Consider the following 20,236-nt stretch of genomic DNA (forward strand, 5'->3'; position numbering starts at 1 on the left):
TTGATTGCGTAATTTTGTCCTTTATAACTCATACCTTAAAATGGTTCGGTTTTGGATCAAAACTAATTTCCCTTCTTTACACCTCTCCTCATGCAGCCACTTTCACAAATGGACACACTTCTTCCTACTTTACATTAGGTAGAGGTGTAAGTCAGGATGTCCTCTTTCACCTTTCCTCTTTAATTGGATGTAATCTAGATCTACATGATTTGACATGGAAAGACCAACGCATTAAAACTGCAGCCTATGCAGGTGACATTCTTTTATTTTTATCTCAACCTCACCTTTTCCTTCCAGCTTTTCTTCTCTCGTCTCAAATTAGAAATTAAATCATGACAAATGCGAAATCTTACCTTAACAAATATACCTACATACAAGATTTCTCTACTACAAACTTCTCCTAGAACACAACCAAACTCAAATATCGATATGGTTTTCCCACTCACTCAGAACTTATCTCTTTAAGTGTAGAAGATTGCAAACTCAAATTAAGTGCCCTGGTCACTCACTCACTGGTACAGCTTAAATCTCTCCTGGTGGGGTCACCTTGACACCAATAAAATGATGCTTGTTCCCATTGTCCTCTACCCTATTTCTAACATTCCCCTTTCTATTCCTTTAGAACTGTTTCAGCATATTAACTCCATACTTTCCTTAATCTTATGGAACGGGAACAAATCGTGCATCCCTCTCCTACAACTAAAGTGCTCTAAATCAGATGGTGGCGTTAATTTACCCGACTTTAAAAAAATACCACTCTGCTTTCATCGTGAAACAATCTATTCACTGGATTTCACTCTCATTGAACAATCTTGAACAATCTCCTTTATGGGTACAACTGGAAAAGTCTTTCCTCTCCCCTTTTTCTCTCCGTGAATATTTGGCTTTTTACAGAAAATCTCAATCGCCTCACCAATTTTCAAACATCTAGGCATCTTACTGAAACCCCTACTGCCTTCTGATCATATTGATACTTTCTACTTCCTCAGGTCTACCATTTGGCACAATACGTCAGTTTTACATAATGAAGCCTTTTTTGGAATGCCTGAAGAAAGTTTTGATTAATTAGAATTAATCTACTCTATCAATGATTCTTTTCTGACTTTCCCTCAAGCGCAATCTCTTTTTAATCTTCTGCCCTCTTGTCAACATAAATTGCTTCTCTTGCAATCCATTAGATTGCCTGCTCTTAATAAATGCAAATCCTGCCAGTTACAACCCAATATGCCACATTCTACCTTAGCCACTCTTACACACTAATCCTAAAGTTTCAACCATCTACCGTCTTCTACATCAATCCTCTGCTCACAAACTTAAGTCAGACACTGCATTTGCATGGGTAAGCTATTTGGGAACTACTTGGCCTATTTCCTTTTGGAGATGAATTTGGACGAAATTATGGTCCACATCCTGCGCTATAAGCATACACAGATATTATTTTACATCTATAAGACTTCTCCTCTCCCCAACCACTCTTTACCACATATACTTTACCATGATAATTGTCGGTCGTGTCGCAACAGGCAGATTTACATCAATTGCTCTTCACCTGTTCCCTTGTACATACTTTCTGGACACAGATTTGGAATCAAATTAACTCTGTATTTCATACTGCAATACCTTTCTCTAATATTAACATCTTCGTAGCAAAAAGAACAATTGATGAATGGAATGCTGAATGAATCAAACATTATCCCCAATCATGAGATCTGGGTTAAATATACTGTTCTTTCACTCACTACACCACCCCAGTTTGGACCCACCCATATGCAAATCAGTCTTGACCAAGCTCCTCATGGGAACAGTCCAGCCCCAACTGTCAAGCCAGGTCCTCCTTGGACCAGAAAGAAGCATCCTGGGATGCCGTTTCGGGGTTGATCACCCCTCATCAGCTAGACTAGCTTGAATCCAGTGGCACACTGAGTAAGGGACCCATGTGATACCCAAAACCGGTCCCAGGATGCTCGTAACCGGTCCAGGGAGGACCTGGTCTGGCAGTGCGGGCTGGACTGTTCCCATGGGGAGCGGGGTCAAGACTGATTTGCATATGGCTGGGTCTAAGCTGGAATGGCATGGTGTGCAGAAAACTATGGATATAGGCCCAAATATCTGTACTGGGGGGTGAATGTCTGACATTGTTCAGCATTCCGTCCATCAATTGTTCTTTTTACATTAGAGGGCGAAGAGGAAATTAACTAGTCGTCGAGGTAAGAAAACACCTTAATACCTCAAAAAAATTTAAATATCCACCAACGGAGCCAGAAGTTTTGTGAAGACTCTGGGTGCTGAAGCATGGCCAAATGGAAGAGCCCACAACTGGAAATGCTGGCTGGCCACAGAAAACCTCAAACTGTTTGTGAAGAGGAAAACTGTGACTTGCAAATGCACGTCCAACATGTCCAAAGATGCCAGTATCTGCCCCTTTGTCAACAGAGGATAGATACTTTGAAATGTGACTATCTTGAATGCACGAGGAACCAGGAAACGATTCAATGCTTTTAGGTCCTAAAGTCACACTGAGTCTGAAGCCTGAGAGCCTTTGGGCATTTTTACATGGGAGACTGTTAACTCCAATTTTGTTATGAAGTTCTGATGGGGTTGCTACATCAATCAGTCATAAGGTCAGTTCTGGGTAAAATACTTAGGGACAGGATTAACGTTTTGATAAGTGAATTGGGATTACACAAAAACACGTTTCTACCTTCAGAATTAAAATGCAACTCCAAGGGACATGGTGGAGGCTAGCCATGGAGGCTTGCTGATTAAGAGACCCTTTTTGTCACTGCCCTGCAGAGCCACCTTCATGGTCAGGACTCATGCTGATAGGCTATGAATACCAGTATGGATCTGCTGAGCCAGTGGGGAACTGGGAAAATATCCGCCCACAGAATCTAAAGAAGAAGCACTTAAGACAGTGCAGCAGCCCTGGTGACTTCTGATTTGATTGATGAGATGGTGCTGACAGGGCTCCTAATATGACAATACTGGAGCGCCTTAAGTAGATCAGAGGCCACGTGAGCAAGGAGGTACTCTAAAGCCACACTGAGGCTGCTCTCTACTAGGCTTAGGAGAGGCCCAGTGCCCCGTATTCACCCCTGAATAGGGTCCAGTGTCTTTTCCCCCATCCGGCAGGTGGAGGAGGCGGCTCTTATGGTTAAAAACTGGCTTGAAAACCTAAAGGTGAAAAGTGGGAGGAGCTGGATAAGCGCACAGAAAATATCCTGGGGCTCAAATTGACAGAGTCAGAATCAGTGCCATCTCCCCTAGCACATGAGAATGACCATTAGTGCAGTGGGCCCAGAACATAGTCCACTGACCTTGGCCAGTACTCTCTGGGGTACATGCGGTAGGATTCTGGGGGGGCGACTCGGTGCAAAGCATCAGCTGCAGTCCTGTACGGATAATTGAGTGCTACTGAACATGGCCTTGGACGAGTAAGCTGGTGACCGCAGCGCACTTTCGGAGTAAAATGTATGAAGACCTCTAATACAATACCCACGGACAATGCTTTGGCAAATGAGAAAGAAGCTCACAAAAGTCAATATCCATTGGCAAAAAAGTGCTGTGAATCATATTTTGTTATCTCAAATAAACTAACAGTGACGAGAAGGGCAATTACCATTTCATGAATTTAATTCTTACCGATGATCATAATTAAAGTGTCAAATTACAATCTAAGCCATTGTAAGAGCAAAGCCAGACAATGTTCTTATTTCGATGCTACAAGCTGCCACCAGTATTAGGGCTACAACTGCATGTCTGTTAATTTCTACCTGCTTATTCACCATTCAGATACCATCTTCTGAGTGTGAGAGTCATGTTTTCCAGATATATAGGAAGGCTCCAGAATAAACCCAAAGGTTTTGTTATACCTGCTCTTGAGCGGGTCCATTACCTCATTTTAATCTCAGCTCAGCAAACTCTGTTTGAGCAAATTACTCGAACTACAGATATGAGTATTTTTAAATCCCTTAGTGAGTGAAAAAAATAGATCAGGAGCAAAGCTCAACCTCTACATGTTGCCTATATAGATTTTTATTGTCCTTTGATAATGTAGCCGCCCTGGATTGTGGTTAAAACTAAAGAACAGGACATTCCATCTAGTTTTTAGAAAATCATTAACATAAATACATACTGACACGTGGATTTAGATATAGGTAAGCTCACAGAAAGAGTATGCATGTACAAAATGGGTTAACGCAGGACTGTATCCGTATTTCCTGCTAATTGTGTTACATACAGCTAATTTATCAAACTATTTTACACAGGCGAGTTCCTTTTCTCCAATTATTTAAAATTCATTTTATACATGTAATATTTTTCAAATATGCTACCCTTAAACTAGCCACAATACTAATTTGATGCTTAAATACCAAACTCCACCAATGTTAACAAGTTCATTTAATTACTTTTAATTTCCTATTGAGTTTTTTTTTTTTGATAAGCAAATTTTTATTTTGCAAAAGAACACACGTAAATACATGTACAACCGTCCGAACGAACTGGCGTCAAAAAGACATCTCCTATGTTCATCGACATTCAATATCGAGACCTCCCACCCCCTCCCCGACCACCTCACTCCCTCCACCCGCATCGACACCCCTAGATTATACCCCCTAGCCACTTCCCCCATATTCTGCTAAACTTTTTGGGACAACCCCGCACCAGTCCCCCCCCTTCTCCATGCAGCACATTTGGGTGGGTCGGTCCGCTTCCAAGCAGCAGCAATATCTCTTTTTGCCACTACCAGAGCAGTAGTTAGGAAAAGTTTCTCATTACGGGAACCGTCCAAACCGTCTGTTATCCCCAGCAGGACCAGTTTAGGATCATGGGGGACCTCCCACCCCAGTGTCTCAGTTAGTTCAGTCTCAATCTCACCCCAGTAGGCTCCCAGACACGGGCAGGTCCACACCATGTGGAAAAAATCCGCCGGGTCCGCCCCGCAACGTGCACATGAGGCATCTGGAGAAAGACCCGCACGGTGGAGGCGTTCCAGGGTCAGATAGGCGGTATGCAGGTAATAAACCTGAATGAGCCGCAGCCTGGCCGATGAGGTGATCGTCCTGGGTGCCATAAGGGCGTCCCTCCAATCAGCCTCGTCCAGTGGTTCCACCCAGGCCTCCCAGCGCAGCTTCATGTCGTCCCAGTCCATTGGGGTGTTATTGACCAGGGTACAGTAAATACGGGAGATTCCCCCCCCCCCCTCCCCAGAAACCCCCTCATCACCTGTGCTTCGGGTGGGCTATGATCAGGGATCCTTGAATCTAGAGGGACAGGAGACTGAATCGCGTGACGCAGCTGGAGATATTTGTAAAACTGTGAGGGGCACAACGAGAAACGCTCTCGGAGCTCCTGGAAGGAGCACATGTGACTCCCCCGCCACAGATCGCCTAAACAAGAAATCCCAAGGAGATCCCATGCTTGAAACCCTTCCAAACCCGTGACCTCCCGCAGCCAAGTGCCATGCCAGAGCGGTGTAACACGGGTCAATTTCCCCGACCACTGGGTATGTCGTAGAGCGGCACGCCAAGCCAAGAAAGGGGCCCGTACAACGTCCGAGAGCGACCGAGGAACCGTCGCCCCGTAGAGCATATTTTGAATGGAGGGGAACCCCATCAGCTGTACCTCCAGTCTGTAGGCCGGATCGTCCCACCCGCCCGAGAACCAATCATGGACCACTAGGAGCCGAGTTGCAAGATAATACAAATAAAGGTTGGTCATGCTCAGACCTCCGTCATAGGACGGAACCCGGCACCGGCTCAGGGCCAGACGGGCCCTACCACCACCCCAGAGAAACTTGGTCGCCATACTATCCAAGTCCCGGAACCAAGGACGAGAGAAAGAGCAGGGCGTGTTCTGCAGCATGTACAGGAACTTGGGAAGGATCCTCATCTTGTAGAGTGCAATCCTCCCCAGTGGATTCAATGGGAGCGATTGCCACCTCGCCAGGTCTGATCTGGCTTTATTGACCACAGGAGCCACGTTGAGAGCCCAGCAGAGCTCCGGTAGAAGGGTGACCCAGATCCCCAAATACTTAAAAGAAAGTCTCCGGAGGGGAATATCGGACTGCCAGTCGAAGCAATCTCTGGACGGATGCAGCGCTGTTAATTGAGTTTTAACAATAATAAACTACACCAAGGTAAATAGAGGAGTGATATTTATTTAATTACTTTCATGTGTTAATTTGACAAAGCAGTGGTGGTCAATGAAAAGGCAGAGGAAGTAATTTGTCACTGAAGAGGTAATGGAGTTGATACTGTCAGGAGAAGTAATTGATGATGTGTGGGAAGCTCCCAGTATGAAGAGTAGCTTTGGAAGACACCTTAACAGATAGTTATTTTCCGAAAACGAGACAGATGGATAACTCCTAGGCATTGACAAAGGCATAAACATACAATCCAATTGGGCGCTTTCATTCACCTTCAGTGCCCAAGAGCTCTGGATCCTGCTAAATTCTTGGTCTCAAACCCAATCAACAGTAGTCTCAGATGAGAGCCTTTTAGAGTGCAGTCTCTGCCCAGGCCTGCTGAAGAAGCAGTGGACGGCGTAGAGGACTTCCTCTTGTTTTTGTATCATCAAAAGAAACCAGAGTCTAACTAAACAAGTATCGGAGGAACAAAAGGCTTACAGAAAGACTGACTAAAAATGAGCAGGGTCCAACATTGCAATTGGGCAAGCTGGCCTCAGTTTTCCTCCAGAAAAGATTTGATTGCTTTAATAGCCTGTCCATGATGCTTCAGGAGAGGAATAGAGCTTCCTTTCAAGGTACTATGGCAGCAAATGCAGAGGATGAACAAATTAGCGGAAACTGCAGGTACTTAGTAGGATATGGAACCTAAACAGACATACTGTAATCTTATCCCAATCTGTGATGAATGCAAAACATTCATTGTGATGCCAAGTGAGAAGAACTAGAATCTCATTTCAGAAGCTTTTTGTCACTTACTCAAACAGGACAAAAGGAGACTTGGACTACCCTGTACAGCAAATAAGGAGTACTAAAAAGTAAAGGAAGAATCTAAGTACCATAACAGTACTTGTTGTTGAAAACATCTCCCTTGATTATTTTTGTGGACGTGTATAAAATCTCAGGTCCTATTCTATGTGCTGGAAAACTGTACAACAGATTTGTTGGAACCGCTATGTTTTTTGGCCTCTTTCTGCATTTATCATGAAAGAGCTAGATCTCAATCTAAACTAAAGAAACAGTTGGTACACAACTCTGTGTTAACCTGGGCCCTTTTGTGTATTCTGAGATAATCAAATTTAGTAAAAGTACTAATGACATGTGAATTCAAAGACTGCAGAGAGCCACAATACTCGCCAAGAAATGGACACAGTGGATACTAAAGGGAAATTCTATGGCTGAAGCACATTCAACCCCAGAGCATCTGGCAATTCACTGGAACCAGCACACCCATATTCGCACCACAGAAACAGATCAAGGTTGTATTGGCAAAGTGCCAGCTGGGGGCTGTATTATTTGCCTATTTCGAGGAGAGCCTCTGCCTCCCCCTCGTTCATGGGCCCGCAATGACCTACCAGGCCTTCCCAGTTATAAGGGTCCTGCATGAGCGGATGGATATTAGGCACCTTGAGTGCTTTGCCTCGGCGGGGCAGTCGGGCACAGGCGCTGTGGCCATGACTGGATTATTTTTAACTCTGTCCCCATGGGGCAGGCCGCGCATAGCAGCAGTGTTCTTGACCCTTTCCCTGAAAGGCTTTCACATTTGGCCTAACGGTTGGGGGAGGAGGCAAAGGGGGTTGTGCAGAAGCCTTGTTTCTAGGCCAGGCTAGGTCAGGTGTTGGCCATTGGGTCATCTTAAACCTCGAACCATCAACAGTGTTTTTCTATTTATCACTGCCCAGCCTTCATTTTCAAACCATGGAGGCCAGAGGAGAGAGGGTGTGCAGCAGACTCTCACTGGAAGGCTGGGTGTTCCTGTGCCCAACTGGCCATTAGACCTTTCCCGTCAGCTACTGTGTGGCCAGCTAGGCCCAGTGGCAGTATCCTTCCTCTGAACCCTTCCCCGCACATCTGCATGGACTGGACTCCACTGGACGGACCACAGCTGCATCCACTTCACCTTCAAAAGAACCACGGTCCACCACCACCAGCAACAGGCCGCACGAAGAAGCTGGAACAAGATCACAGCCGAACAACTCACCACATCCCTGAGCCAGCACCCTCCCGCCAGCTCACCGAACCCCAGCCAAGCCGCCGACAACCTCACGAAATGGATCTCCACCTGCGCGGACGAGCTCGCCCCTCTGAGGACCCCACCCAGCAGACCTGGAAGCAAGAAGGCCCCTTGGTTCACCGACGAACTCAAGAGCTCCAAGAAGAACTGCCGAGCCCTCGAGAAAGCATGGAGAAGAGACCCAACGCCGGACAACATGACTACCCTCAAGCTCGCCACCCGAAGGCACCATCAACTGATCCACGCCACCAAGAAAACAGCATTCAAGGACCGGTTGGACAACAACGCACACAACAGCAAGGAACTCTTCAACATCGTCAGAGAGCTCTCCAACCCCAACGCCGGAACCAACGACATCACCCCATCGCAAGACCTCTGCAACTCCCTCGCCTCCTACTTCCACAACAAGATCGCTGACATACACAACAGCTTCAGAACACAACCAACGCTCCCCACGACCAAACCAACGCCCCCCACCACCACCCTCAACGCCTGGACACCGATCAACCTCGAAGACACCATCAGCACGATGAACTCCATCCACTCCGGTTCCCCAACCGACCCCTGCCCTCACCACATCTTCAACAAGGCCGACGCTGTCATCGCACCCCACCTGCGGGACATCATCAACACCTCCCTCAACACCGCCACCTTCCCTGAGAGCTGGAAGCACGCCGAACTCAGCGCTCTACTAAAGAAACCAACGGCGGACCCCACCGAACTCAAGAACTACCGCCCCATCTCGCTCCTCCCGTTTCCAGCCAAAGTCATCGAGAAGACCATCAACAAGCAACTGGCAGCCTTCCTCGAGACGACTGGTTCCCTCGACCCTTCCCAGTCAGGCTTCCGGGCCAACCACAGCACCGAGACCGCCCTCATCGCTGCCACAGACGACATCCGAACCCTGTTGGACAACGGAGAAACAGCGGCCCTCATCCTCCTGGACCTCTCCGCGGCATTCGACACTGTCTGCCACCGCACCCTAGTGCAGCGCCTCAGCAACGTCGGGATCAAGGAGAAGGCACTGGAATGGATCATCTCCTTCCTCACCGGAAGGACACAGAGAGTCCGCCTGCCCCCGTTCAGATCAGAAGCCACGGAAGTCACCTGCGGCGTCCCTCAGGGCTCCTCGCTCAGCCCCACCCTCTTCAATGTCTACATGAGCCCCCTTGCGGCCATCGCACGCCAACACAACCTGAACATCATCTCCTACGCCGATGACACCCAGCTGATCCTCTCCCTGACCAACGACCCCGCCACCGCCAGAGCCAACCTACACGAAGGGATGAAAAACGTGGCCGAGTGGATGACGACCAGCCGCCTGAAACTGAACACAGACAAGACGGAAGTCCTCATCCTGGGCTCCTCACCCTCCGCCTGGGACGACTCCTGGTGGCCCCCTGCCCTGGGCAACGCACCCAAACCGACAGACCACGCACGCAACCTGGGCTTCATCCTGGACTCCTCCCTCTCCATGACCAGACAAGTCAACGCCGTCTCCTCGTCCTGTTTCAACATCCTGCGCATGCTACGTAAGATCTTCCGGTGGATCCCCACCGAGACCAGGAAAACAGTCACCCAGGCCCTCGTCACCAGTCGACTGGACTACGGCAACGCCCTCTACGCCGGTACCACCGCCAAGCTCCAGAAGAGACTCCAGCGGATCCAGAACGCCTCGGCGAGACTCATCCTCGACGTCCCCAGACGAACTCACATCTCCAGACACCTGAGAGACCTGCACTGGCTCCCGATCAACAAAAGAATCACCTTCCGGCTCCTCACCCACGCACACAGAGCCCTACACAACCAAGGCCCGACCTACCTCAACAGCCGCCTCAACTTCTACGCTCCCAAACGCCACCTCCGCTCGACCAGTCTCGCCCTCGCAGCCGTCCCCCGCATCCACAGAGCGACTACAGGAGGTAGATCCTTCTCCCACCTGGCCGCCAAGACTTGGAACGCCCTCCCCACCGAACTACGCCTGACCCAAGACCACCTCTCCTTCAGGAAGAAGCTCAAGACCTGGCTGTTCGAGCAGTAGCGGACCCCCCCCCCCCCAGCGCCTTGAGACCCTCCGGGTGAGTAGTGCGCTTTATAAATGCCTTTGATTGATTGATTGACTGCATGTCATATTAAGTCAATGGTGGAGGTGGGTGCATTGCACAGCGATCTTGCTGGAAGGCCAGGTCAGCTGCTGTGGCCATTTTCACCTTGGCCTGGCAAGTCCAAATGTAATTAAATTAAACATGACCTTTTTAGGTCTTGCCTAGACAGCCACATGTGCTGTCTCTCCAAGAACTTTTGTTTTCTATAAGTTGGCTTAGAGACCACCCATTGCATACTATTGGTTGGCTTCACTGTCACTCATTTGCTTGTTTATTACTAGTCAGCTGCCACAGGCTTCCTTCATCTTTGTCTGTGTCCCTCACCTGGAGCATGGATGCTTTACTTGTATCCTTCCTCTGCTCATTTTTTTAGGCACTACTTTTTGTTTGCATTTAAGCTTTCTACCAGAGTGCATCTTTGTAGTTGGCTTTCTTGTGTGCATCTCCTGCCTACCTCGTCTGTGTTGTTGCCTGCCCCATTTGCCATCCATTCTTCCCTATGTTGTTGCTTGCCTGCGCGAGAGCTCCCTCCCACGTGTTGTTAGCCCACACCGGTCCTTATAGTGTTGTAGCTTGCCACAACCCGCCCTGCCTCGACCATGTTGTTGCTTTCCCCACCTGCCCTCCTTTGGCTGTGGTGTTGCTTGTTCCACCCACTCTCTCTCGTCTGTGTTGTTGCTCGGATCATCTGTGTTTTTGCTTGCCCCCACAGCTCATGTAGTTACTTTCCTCGACACTTGCCAAAACACAAAAAGTGCTATGACTGGGACAACACTGGCCATGTCATACCATTCCACCAAATAACATTCACTGTCCATGCTGCCTCCCTCTACCTTTCGTGTTGCCTTCCAGACATCAATAAATAATTATGTTCATATTTTTCAGTGACTGAATCCCAAGCTTGTAAGCGGGATCTTACTGGGCGATTTTGTGGTTTTCCTTTTTCTCAGCAGAAAGGGACATTCAAACTTCTTGCCTGATGTCCATATGGTAACACCAAATTTCTCACTCTGCTACCTGCAGGGGTTGGAAAAACAGCAGGTGCATAGTATTTTGTCTCAAGGCTCTGACCACGCCTCCTTTCTCAGCCAGTCAGTGAGACAGTAGAATCCATTCCCGCCTCCTAATTTCCACACCCACATTAGCCAGGTGAGAGATATAAAATCATTGGTCAGCAACCTACATCAGACCATTTCAAGCCGGACTCTACAGTGCCCACCACCAGCAGGTTCTTACCTAGAGGTCACAGCAGGACGATAAAGTAAAGAGCTACCTAGCCCACAAGCAACCAAGAGACCTGCTTTAACAGGCTGATGCTTCAGTTCTCTTCTTCACTGCTTTAAGTACTAGCCAGGAGGAAGGGTTCCAGGCGTAGGCTATCAGTGACCGTATCCAACTCCGGAGGCCTAGGTAGAAGACAAGCCTCAACCTTCCCATCCATAACTACTGAGTTCTAGCCAAGCCTTTTCTTGTCTGCAACTATCCCAAGCCTGAGGCCCCACAGGGTCAGACCACCGACTCTGGCTGATAAATCAGTGTTCTAGGGCCCATCTAGTGCTCAGCTTTTACAGTACCACCACATCCAGAAAAACCTGCACTAATTTTACATTTTTAAACAGATTGGAAAAAAAAGGGCTCTGCTATAATGGGAAATAAATGTGGATGGCCATTTGTTTGATCATAGAAACCTTTCTGAAATCATCTTTCTCCTATCTAAGCATGACCAACCTCTCAAACAACGTGTGGAGTCTCACTTCCAAAGGAAAAAAGAAAGGTGGACATTGTGTGCCTGTGACCTTCATGTCAAAGACCACTACTGGTTATGTAACAGAGCAAATTTATAGACTAATAGAAACTCATTACTAACGGAATACAGGACGCAGGTCTGTACTAAATCCAGGTAAGAATCAACTTAAGATACAACTGTAACTGGCCGGTGTCCGTTATTATATGGTATGTCATAGACATGGTTTATGAACGCCTGTTAGCACTTTCAGTAGAAAAAGGATCGTTCAAATTGGTGCAAACTACTATCCAACCAAATTGTCTTGACATAAATAACTATGTGCTTTGGGAATTCAACAGACTGTCTTCTAACATTCCAGGCAGAGTACAAAGGACTTAGCACTTGGCTGAACAAAGATTCCCCTGGTCACATGCAGGTCTGATGCTAGGCAAGTGTTAAAGCCTTTACTGGTTGATGCTACATGTGCACCTATTGCGTCCATCTTGCTCTTTGGACTGCTATACTCGTATGCTGTCTTTCTTCGTGAGTTGTACAAAAAGAACAATGAATGGCTTGATTGCTGAACAGCTCCGATCATAGGAGAAACAACAAGTTGGTGGGCTAATGATGCTGCTCTCACAAAAGATTTAGATTCTTTAAAGAACTCTGCCAATGTTATGTGCATTGGTTTGATCAAAGTCCTGCATAATAATTGCTTTGACATTCTTAGTTTTGTTCCAAATCACCAGATCCAATTCTTAAAATATGCCGATAGGTTTTGAAAATGTCACACAATCCTAATAGCTAAGTTGTATCTCCTCATTTTTGCTCCAACCACGTCACTGTACACAAAGTGGAATAGATACTCTGCGGGCAAAGAAAATGGCGTAAGACCTTATAAAACTCCTTGCCACAAACTGCCCGCAGTTTGCATGCTGTGTACTCTGCTGCAATGAAATTTGAAGACTGGGCCAACAAAGGCTAAGAAAAATCAAGAAGTAGGAATGTCACTTTTCAAAGCATAGTGTGCCATAGAAAATGCCTAGTATGAGCACAAGAAAAAGCCTACCACCTTGGCTAAACATAGATTTCATACTGGGTTGCATAATGCAGTAATGGAGATAGTTACTCAAAGTCTGACAAAAGCATTTCAAGACCCACTTAACTCTGCTGGCAGATAAAGAGCATGCTTGGCCCAAAGAACTTGAGTCAGAGTCTCCTAGAGGATGCTTTTGAGAAACTCTGCTTCTTGCTTAAAAACTTACATACATAGCTTTGTTACTGTGTAGACCTTGCAGAAAGAAATTCAAGATGTTGCTGGCAAATGGACAAATTTTAAAAAGGTCATTTCCAGGACACAACCGATCAGAGTAAAGAAGACCCAATACTGCAAGTAGAACAATTTGACGAAGAACCGGATGCTGGACCTACAAAGTGCAATACTTGTGTTAACTGTGCTGTTGGTTGTTACTCTATCCTGAAAAAAGTACCTCCTTTTAAGCAGTGCTTACCAGCATTTGTATTGGCATACAAATAGGTTTTGACCTTTTCCTGAACAAAAGTAGCCTGTGGGAGAAGTTCTTCTAAACCAGAGTTTCAAAACCCACCTAGGAATTGGCCAGGAAATCCTCGAATTCTTTATGTTTTATACTCATGTCAGTTGAACGAAATGTACTTTCTCAGTTGAAAAACAATTGCATTATAAACATGGATACGATAAAAGTGTATTCCTGCAGGATCACTCCACAGGCCAGATTTAAAGGAAGGAACAGATGTGAGCAAAACTGTTTGTTGACATATGGATATCAAAGTCAAATAATGCTTTATTCGAGTTAGCACTCATAAAAGCAGAACATACACCAATTAAAAAACAATTAAACTAGACAGTCGGAATAAAGCAAACAATTCACAGATGTCTCAAGTAATAAAATTAATTACAATAATTTCACCTATTACAAGGTTGGCAGGTAAGATAAAAGTTTATACAAGAATAAAATGTACTTGGTTAAAAAACACAAATAACTAAAAGCCATAACTCTAAACGTGCAGAGAAATTATCCAGGCAGAGAATAGTCAGTTGACTAGCAGTCTCTGCCTGATCGACCAGGCCCATCCGATGTACTTAGCAGTGGCAAATGAAATCCAAGCTTTTGTGCCGCCCATTGTCAAATGTCATAGCCCCTTGTTTATCGGATTTTGTTCTACCATTCAAGGCTCTTAAACCCTTTTCAAAACACAAGGCGTTCAGACCGACCACATCCTCAGTCCACCATATAACTGGGGCCAATTCTAACCTAGGGATGCCCCAATGAGAATCCTCTTCGTCACCAAGGGAGTCTTCACCAGCGACTAGGGGTTCAAAAGTCCGATTAAAATCACCTGCAATGACAATATTATTGTCTTGCGAATGCGTGTCAAGAAGGGTACCCAAGGCAATTAATACCTCTGATCTGCCTCCCTTGTTGCCTCTGGCGTAGATGTTATAAATATCAAGTTTTCCTATAGTGCCAGTGGACATTTTAATTAACTGGATATCACTATGACTAGTTTCCATAGCTTTAATTGATAGATTTAGGGACTGCCGAACCCAAATAGTGAGACCCCCCATTGGTCTCCCCTTTGGGCCCTTTAGAGCGGGCACAGAAAAATTCAAGTATCCCAACACAAATACGGGTTCACATGCCCAAGTCTCCTGAAATACACAAACATCAAAGGAGTTAACAAAGCTGAACCAATCACCAGAGTCAAGTTTAGAACGCAGCCCAGCAAGGTTCCAAGAGATTAATTTTCCCACCTCAGCCGCAGGACCAGCCAAGGCGTTCGGAACAGGGTCAAGATATATGGCCTTACCCACTTCTGAAACTGCAACAATTGTTCTGCCTCCAAACCCAGCAGCAAGAATGTCACCCTCACCTTTCGGGTCAGTCTCAGAAGTACAGCGTTCAATAGATGCAACAGTATACAATTGAGGCTCAGCCGACACACTACCAGGCAATGTCTTCTTGCCACGTACATTGCTCTTCTTGGTGAGGGTACTTGAACTATTTGGGCCAGTTGGTTCACAAGGTACTGCACTCTTGCCCCCAACAAGTCAATCGCAATCGTTCAGGTTAGATAGCGCTGAGAACCTATTTTCTATGTTGAATCCCCACTCATTAATTTGGGTAGCCCTTCCCCGTTTGTTTTGTACCAAATTCCATTTTGTCCTCAAAATGCTCGGATTAAGGCCACTTCCCCTCCTTTGATAGAAGAAGTCAAGTGTGAGTGGAATGATATCGGTTGATCTACGCTGAGGGGGGAGTGAATTTGGTAATATATTAGTCAGTACTGCCGGGTCAGAAAAGTTCAACACAACACAGTCCCCCCTAAATCTTTTTGGACCACTTCCTATCCAATCCACCCTTCTTGCCATGACTAGTTCATCCACTAACTGGTGCTTACCCCAGGGGTTTATTACCATGTTATTAGTTAACCAGTGCAGTGCTTTGGTCAGCAGGGAAGATGTGGATTCCACCTGGCCAAACGTCAGTGGTGGAACATTAGCTAAAACCAAAACTAAGGGGGAGGCCTCAACAATAAGTTCCACCGAGCCTTTCAATGAATTCAGGGCAGTAGGACTTACTGGGGGAACCTCACCTCCAGATTCATCTTCTCCTGCATTTATCTCGGGAGCAGTAGGACACTTGGGCAATGAATTCCCTCCCACACCTCCATCAGGCCTCATAGTTTTCCTTTCAGTCTCGACTCTCTGTACTACCTCAGCTGGCATTTTTTCTACCTTAACTAAAGTTTTGTTCAGTAGCCCCCCTAATCTGGTCACTTCATCCGTTAGCTTATCTATTTTAGCTACCAGAGGCTTGACGATACCCTTAATCTTTGAGTCAATCATGCACATAAACTTTTTAAGCTGTTCATTTGTTAGGGACACACGCGCATCATCAATCAATCCACTTTCGTCCGCTACATCAATATTACTATGTGGGGAGGCGGGCCTTTTCCTGCCCGAACGTAATCCACCCCGTTTAGGCTGGACCTTTCTGCCTCCTCTAGTAGTTCGAGGGACAGGTACTGGGGACGGGGCTTTTTCCTCTAATATTTCTAACTCAACCTCCTCTTCACTACCGACAACATAATTCGTAGAGGTGTTCTGAGCAAAACCTTGGTCGTCTGCTTGATCGCATGCTGCTTCGATGATACCACTGTTATCGAGATCTGGAGGTTCGGCCCGTATAGATTCAGGCGGAGCAGACTTAGAGAATGAACCCAAACCTAATGAGGACCTCCTCTCACTATTTATTTTAGCAACAACCTGAACTAAATAATTGTCCATGGTATTCGATACCGAGACCGCCCTTTGCTTAGACATTGAATGCCCCAATACAGTGTAATCCTACTTAAAGCTTAGGTCAAAATAAGCGACCAAACCAGATCACAGAGCAAGACCAGTAAGATAAAATACAGTAACCCGACAAAAGGTTGGGGCGGTGCCTCACCAAATACGAGCAGAGTGCACGGCCCAGTCCAGTCTCTACCAGTCGCAGACTGTCGCAGACTGTCGCAGACTGTCCCGCCCTTGTCCCGGGCTTCTCCCGGGGCGCTCCCGCGCAGCGGTGAACGAGGTCACTTATGAAGGTGTGGAGGCGGTTAGGGGGCGTGGCAAGCAGGGAGAGCGTCCAGGTGCAGATCGTTCACACAGGGACTCCTGGGAGATGGAGTCCCTGTTCTGTTGCTCGCAGCCCTGCCGCACTTAACACAGCCCACAGCGCGATAGCCTCACTCCATGCACAGATGATGACACGGCGATGCGGGACCCGCGTAGTGTGTCCGGCGGGCTTCTGACGAAGTCGGATGAATGCAGCAGAATGCAACAAGCAGGAACCAGGGCGAGGTAGCTTTCAGCAAGATCAGTGACCCAAATCTGACCAGCAAGCAACAGCCTTTAACTCGGCGGTCGGGGGCGTGGCAAGCAGAGAGAGCGTCCAGGTGCAGATCGTTCACACAGGGACTCCTGGGAGATGGAGTCCCTGTTCTGTTGCTCGCAGCCCTGCCGCACTTAACACAGCCCACAGCGTGATAGCCTCACTCCAGGCACAGATGATGACACGGCGATGCGGGACCCGCGTAGTGTGTCCGGCGGGCTTCTGACGAAGTCGGATGAATGCAGCAGAATGCAACAAGCAGGAACCAGGGCGAGGTAGCTTTCAGCAAGATCAGTGACCCCACTTCCTGAAAGAGCTGTGGCGCCCTGTTGAAAGCACAAAACAATGGAAATGCGTCCTCGAGGAGACACCTCCTTATCAGCGACGGGTTCACGATCAACGCAGGACGAAAATGAGGCAAAACACGGGCTCGGCAACATCAAAGAAAACAGTGCCCGTCCTCCAGCGGGGAATACCATCCGCTTTCCACTGAGTCTTTGGGGATTAACAGGAAGTTTGTCAAGCCATATGGATATCAACTACTGGCCACGGGCAACTTTTCCACTAGATTTTACAGAGACATTTTTTCTGATTTCTTTCAATCACAGACTGCCTTTTCCTCCATTGAGAATTCACAAGAATAATCACAAGAAAAATTGATAAGAGACGCAACAAGGATTTCACAGCTGCTCTTCTTATCAAATATCACACAGCCCTTTGGGTGAAAAACTACAGTTTTTCCGGTAAAAAAAAAAAAAAAACACACATGTTGCAATAATCCGATTTGATCAATATTGCAGGGTTACACTCTCTAGAGCCTCTCTCTAATAAATATGGGCAAGATAATTATTTACAAGAATGTCAGAGCAGATAATTTATATTTTCTCCAGTCATGCGCAGATAGCCTAGTGAGGACTTTTGACAAAACTTGCATACTTTTAGGCAAAGGATCAAAAATTATGATGGACTGAGTTAGCTTTCAGTTTTTCTTTCCGTTTTTTTTAGTATCCTTTGGTAGATAAAAGAAACAATACTTGATTATTATCTGTAATTACATGTTTTCTCTTCTCCCCTAGACCTCTGCCATGTCAATCAGGACATGAGAAAGATCCACAGAATTTTTTAATCCACTCTGACCATCATAGATAGTCCTGTGAAATATACTGGAGAAAAGCTTCATACTTCAGGGAAAAATTAGGCTTTGTGAGTGGCCTAAATAATATGCATTTAGAGGTTTTAAAATATTACTTTCAACAGGTGACGTGCAGACATTATTTATTTTCATCCTGTATTATTACAGGCTCTGCTCCCTGGTGAAGCGAGAAAAGGGAATTTTTCACAGAAATGCCAAAGCCTGTGTTGACAGGACAATCAAGCCCTACAAAAAGACCCTAGCAAAGACCTCAGACCAAAGTTACATACATTCAGGTAAAAGATCACAAATTGGGATTGTTCTAGATTTATTGCTTTTGGATTTTTGCAGTGTCTTTTGCAGGCCCTAAATGAATATTGCTTATTATCCATGCACTGACAGGTTCTTTTTTCTTGGACATCCCCTTTGTGAACCAGAGATATATGGATAAACTACTTACCTTCGGTAAAGCTGTATCTGGTAGAGACATGGTCTAGCCACAGATTCCTCATTGAATTCTCCCCAGGCGCCAGACTGGATCCAGAAAACGTTCCCAGCAATACCTCTACGCACCAGTGGAGGGTGCCATGCGACTGCGCACTGACGTCGTCTCCGGATATGACGTCAACAGAGTCCATATAAGCCATCACCAACGCGCGGATGTCAGTTTCTTCTGTGAACTCTTCCGCTCCAGAACACGGAGCCCCCACAGAAACTGGCCATGGAAACAGTGTGCAAAAAAGATAAGATGTCTTCTAAAGAAACTGGAAGGTATCTCATTTGGAAAGCCAATAAGCAACCGGATTGTGTAAGCAGAAGATTGGAAAACAATCAGCACTGGTAAAAATCAGGGCCGAAGATCACACAGCGAAGAACCGCTGGAAGCAGATGACTTGATAACCATCAGCACTGGTGAAAACCAGGGCAGCAGATTACACAGCAAATAACCGCCCGTGTGGAAATCAGGTCCATAGAATGGAGAACCTCAGACTTGAGGAAGTTCGCAGAGCGGGCAGAAAGGGAGGGGCGGTAAGGAATCTGTGGCTAGACCATGTCTCTACCAGATACAGCGTTTAAGGAAAGTAACTTATCCATCTGATAGAGACATCTAGCCGCAGATTCCTTACCTTGTGTATCAGATACCAAAGCCATAACACACCCGTAAGTGGGTCTGTGAACTAAGCAAACTAAAGTTCTCAGAGACAACCAGCCGGTGAAAAGTAATGACAGACCTGGCATATGTAGGAATAGACAACAATGGTCCATGGCACACTATGGAAACTGTGGCTAGACCACAGGGAAAGAAAGGAATACCCTGGCGGTAAGAACGAAGAACTCCATGGAGAAAGGATAAGTTTACCCGAATACAACTGTCAGCCACTCAGAAGAGAAGGCAAGTCACTAACAGATGAAGGAAACTTAGGAATAGGATTCCCAGGGTAAAAAGGGAATGGTACTGTAATACCGGTCCGTCAAAGGAAGACCGAAAAAAGAGAGATACAATAGAAAGCTGATCTGGAAAGGAGATCAGCAAACACAGAAAGTAAATCAGAAAGAACAGAATGTTTGGCACAGAAGAAGACCATCCTAGCAAGGGGATAGTGTTCCACCCAGATATAGATAAACATACCACTTCATAAAACACACTTTCAAGTAAGAAATGAAGCACTTGAAAGGCATACAAAAAGTGACAGGACAGGAGACAAGATGTCCCAAGAAACCCAAAGGGGAACTACCCGACTCATGCTGTAAAAGCAAGAACAAGGACAGCAAGCTAGAAATGTCCTCAGAAATTACATAGACCATTAGAGCAAACCGAGAGGCTCACCTAACATGAGAGCCCTCGAAGAGGGAGACATAAGATAACAGCATAAGCAGAGAGTCAATAGTAGTGCAATCCAGAAGTACACATCTACCACACAACCCCAACTGTATAGGAACAGAAGGTGGCGATAACTTACGACACGTCTTCCTAATTGTGCATAACCACACAAATACCAAAGAAAAACACATGTAAGTGGCATTGATAGAGCCCAATGTATATCTGAAAATATATGGACCCTAATCACAGAACCGTAAACATATATATAGGTACACGCATACACATATATATAGGTACACGCATACACATATATAGAGGTATACACACACAC

At 46.2% G+C, this 20,236-nt stretch overlaps 1 protein-coding gene across 1 annotated transcript in view; it reads right to left on the reverse strand.

The window, feature by feature from the left end:
* DPY19L4 (dpy-19 like 4) overlaps positions 1-20,236 on the reverse strand; it is a 554,933-nt gene that overhangs the window by 390,336 nt on the left and 144,361 nt on the right. The window lies entirely within an intron of this gene.

Source organism: Triturus cristatus, chromosome 5_1 (genome assembly GCF_964204655.1).
Source record: "Triturus cristatus chromosome 5_1, aTriCri1.1, whole genome shotgun sequence".
NCBI lineage: Eukaryota > Metazoa > Chordata > Amphibia > Caudata > Salamandridae > Triturus > Triturus cristatus.